We start from the raw sequence: 4,488 nt of genomic DNA, 5'->3' as shown, positions 1-4,488 counted from the left end.
AATTTAATTAAAAATAAAACATGTAAATATTTGCGTTAATTGGATTTTTTTTTTAAACGGATAAAGATAGAAAAAGACAGAATACAGGAAAATAACTAATTCTCTGACATTCTTCACATGCTATCCATCCTTCAGTGGAATGCGAATACAAATCACCACAGTAGAGACATTCTGTGTCATCTTCATCGTACATACATCACATACACACACACGCACACACACACACACACACACACACACACACACACACACACACACATAGCAATCACATTAAAATATCGCAATTAATTACTGTGCACCTAACCGATACAGTCATGTTTGCATGCATCATCTACACTTGTCTCATTTTACGACATCAGCACCTACCTGCATGGTGGCCATGTACGTTGTTCCCTCGTACATGCTATACTATTCATGTGTGTGTACCTACCTTATATCATTGTGATCTATGCATGCGTATTTAACTGCATGTACATACTAACGCTCAGCTATCACATCGCTGGAGGTTTACCTAACTTGTCGTTTAGATAGATTATGCACACTGAGTTAAGGACATCATAAGCGTGTACCAAGTAGCAGAAACGAAACCTACAGCGTATACATAACATAGTGTTGAGTAAATAATGTTGTTATTTCATCAGCACTGCCTACTCAGAAGAGTGCGATATTTTGCGCTACACACACTTTATAACGTGAAGTGGCCACGACCAGTGCGCGCGTGCGTTCGTGCTCGCGAATACAGAATACCATCGATGAACTGAGGAAGCGAGCGCTTTATCGGTTGAAAACATTGTCCGTTTGTTCACACGGCGGTGATACGCACAGTTTTAGTAGCAAACCAATTGCTTTTACAGATTTCCGATAACACCGTTAGCGAGGGCAGACAGCGCAGCGATAAAGTGTGTGCCCCAAGATAGGCATGCGTGCGTGCGTGCGTGTGCACGTACACGTCTGTGAGTGCGTGCGTGTGCACATACTCGTGAGTGCATACGTGCGTGCGTGCGTGCTGCACGTCTGCGTGCGCGTGTGAGCAGATAGATGGATGAAGCGATGCTACGACCTAATGGCATTTGTCACGCCTAATAAGGCGAATAAAGCTATGTTTATTGAGTAGCGGGGAGATGAATGGGGCGTGATCCATGACCCTGTTGATGTAGGCATCCAGTAATAACAGAAAAACGCTATAGACTGCGATTAGGTGTATATAAACAATGTGGCTCTCCACACTAATGAAATCAGCTTTATTACCTCCGCCAGGGGCTTGGCGGAGGTTATGTTTTCACCGGCGTGTCTTTGAGTGTTGGTTTGTGTGTTTGTGGGTTTGTGTGTTTGTTAACATGCACGTTTCAGTTCACTTCCGCTAGGTGCGCTGGCTGTAGACTTACAAACACGCAACCACAGGCTAAGGGGCAACCACAGTCCTCCCCCACCTGCACGCTCGCACTAATCCGGATCCAATTAATTTTTCCACTTAATTAAGTGATTAATTAATAAAAAAATTCACATTGAGAGAATTCAGCTGCCTTGGCGGAGGTCTGTGCTCTCCGAGTGCTCTAGTTACTTACTATTATTAAGATATAGTACATAATACTGAGCCTTACAATCAGTAATTAGCCTTATACATACATTGTGCATTACATTATTATATATATATTACATTATATATATTTATATATTACATTAGTAGACAGTTTGGATGGGAATACATACACAATAGAATAGAGACTATTACATAAAAAAATTACATAGAGATAACAGAGGGATTGAAATATATTAGAGATTTATAGAAATACACGAACAGTGGACTGGAACGCATCAAAAGTGGAATGTAATTCGGGGCAAAGTATAGGAGAATAGAAAGCAGCTATGCAGGGATCTATGGAATATTAGAGGGAGTAAACGGGGAGTTGTAGAGAACATGCGCAAAGGCGAAGAAAATATAGAAAATGTTAGTGTGAATATAAAATAGGTACACAGACCTTATATACAGTATGTGCGGGAAAATAAACTGCGTGGGTGGTAATGTACAAGTTAAGAAAGACGCTTTTAGGACAATTCAATCGATCAGCGTTATCGATTGCCATTATTTCCAACGATGCAAGCAGCAACCTGTGTACAAACATTAGCAATACACGAGATGGCGCGGTGGTCAGGAGCCTCGTAATAGACTGATTTCTATATCATTATTTCGTTAATAGACCTCGTTCGCTCAATGAATTAGACTTCTACTACACAACGTCTGTTAATCAATGACAGTCTGATTACCTACGCGATATTGTTATTAACGACTTATAAACTACTATTGAAACCAACTATTATCTACGTGATGATACATGGGATCAGTCTAGCTGAATCACTTACGAATGAGAGAAATGGCACCGTTCCCACCCCAACCTTAAACCTCACCGCAGTTGTGCTTTAAAAACTTTCTCAAAGCTTGTTAGCCAATTCCCTCCTTCCTCTAAGCCACTGCCGCCGCGAAGCGCACGCGTGCTCGAAGAAGCCCTAATGCGGCGCTCGTTTCTATAGCAACAAGTCGCGTCCGTGAGCGTGCGATCTGCGGGCGAGCAGAGCGTTAAGTGTGGCGCGCGGTCGTGCACAGCTACGAGGCGAGCTCTCTATGTCACCTAAACGATGACACCATGAGAGCGTGGGGCCGCCGCCGTGACACGCCTGAAAGCTGAATTACAGCGGAGAACTACGGAGGAAAGCTGTATATATGTATATATATATATATATATATATATATATATAGATGTTGCGTGTATATATGCGTGTGTTGTTGGCAGGCGCGTGTGTGTGTGTGATGTTTGTGTGTGTGTGTGTGTGTGTGTGTGTGTGTGTGTGTGCGTGAGGGGGGGCGTGTGGTGTGTGTTGTTTTGCGTGCGTGCGCGATCGTGCGTGTGTGTGTGTGTGTGGTGGTGTGTGTGTGCTGTGTGTGTGTGATGCGTGCGTGTGTGGTGTGTGCTGTGTGTGTTGGTGTGTGGTGTGTGTTGTTTGACGTGCGTGTCTGCGTGGCGGCGTGTGTGTGTACTGCTCGTTGTGCACGTCGCGTGCGTTGCGTGCTGTCTGTGTGTGTGTGTGTGGTGTGTGGTTGTTGGTTGCGGCTGGCTGTACGTGCGTGCTTGCGCTGTGTGTGGTGTGTGGTGTGGTGTGTGTGGTGTGGTGTTTACGTGCGTGTTGCGTGCGATGTGTGTGTGTCTGCGTTGTACCGTGCGCGCTTGCGTGCGTGTGTGGTGTGTGTGTGTGTGTCGGCGTGTGTACGTGCGTGCTTGTTGGTGTGGGTGTGATCGTGTGGTGTGTGTGTGTGTGTGTGTGTTATTGTGTGTGTGTGTGTGTGTGTGTGTGTGGTACGTGCGTGCTTGCGTGAGTGTGTCGTTGTGTGTGCGTGTGTACGTGCGCGATGCGTGCCGTGTGCGTGTGTGTGTGTGTGTGTGTAGTGCGTGGTACGCTGCGTGCTTGTCGTCGCGTGTGTTGTCTGCGCTGTGTACGTGCCGTGCGGTGCGTGTGTGTGTGAGTGTGGTGTGTTGTCGTGTGGTGTGTATCGCGTGGACGTGTCGTGCTTGCGTGCGTGTGGTGTGTGTGTGTTGTGTGCTGCGTGTGCGTGTGTACTGCCGGTGCTTGCGGTGCGTGTGTGTGTCCGTGTGTACGTGCGGCGTGGCGTGTGTGTGTGTGTGCAGCGCGCTGGCGCATTACATTGCTGTGTCACAACATCTGTTCCACCACCCGACACGTTAAACATGACTCATGTCTCGCTCGACCATGCCACTATTTGAATCTCATCTAGCTGCGCTACACTTGCATGCCAAACAGTGATGCACCTGCTATGAGCGTATTGTAAATGCATATATTTCAGGAGTAATAAAAGGGTAATACTATACTCGCTGTTATCTACTGCTGAGTATATTCAAACTTGTTTTCGATAAACTCGAAATTGCGACGCAGACCCAGTTTGCTCGACATATGTCCCCCCCAGCCTATTGACATGCCAGACCCTTCACGTGCCGGTTAGTGACTGCACACTTAACATGCACATATTGAGCTGTAATTCTGTCAGCACCGATGCCGATTACGACATAACATGTCAATAATATTCCATCTGTGCGTGTGTACGGTCGGTGGGCTGCGGAGGCGTGCTCACGAGTCCGCGAGAGTGGCTGCGGGAGGAGCGTTCACAAGGCGCAGTACCCAGGTTACAACTACATTACTCTTACATCTCACTAACATTCCACTACCATTACATACATTACATTACACACAGTACAGTACATAACATCCAGGCTTACATTACACTACAGTTACATTAACATTTCATTGCAGTACACAGGTTACAGTTACACTACAACCATTACATTACAATTACACTACATTATGTAGCCATTACATACAATTAATTACATCAGCATTACATTATATTACATTACACTACATTCCACTACATGTTACTGACTGTACAGGCTTCCAGGGCTACATTCCACTACAATTACA

Source organism: Priapulus caudatus, unplaced genomic scaffold (genome assembly GCF_000485595.1).
Source record: "Priapulus caudatus unplaced genomic scaffold, Priapulus_caudatus-5.0.1 Scaffold1291, whole genome shotgun sequence".
NCBI lineage: Eukaryota > Metazoa > Priapulida > Priapulimorpha > Priapulimorphida > Priapulidae > Priapulus > Priapulus caudatus.
This window is presented reverse-complemented; position numbering follows the sequence as displayed.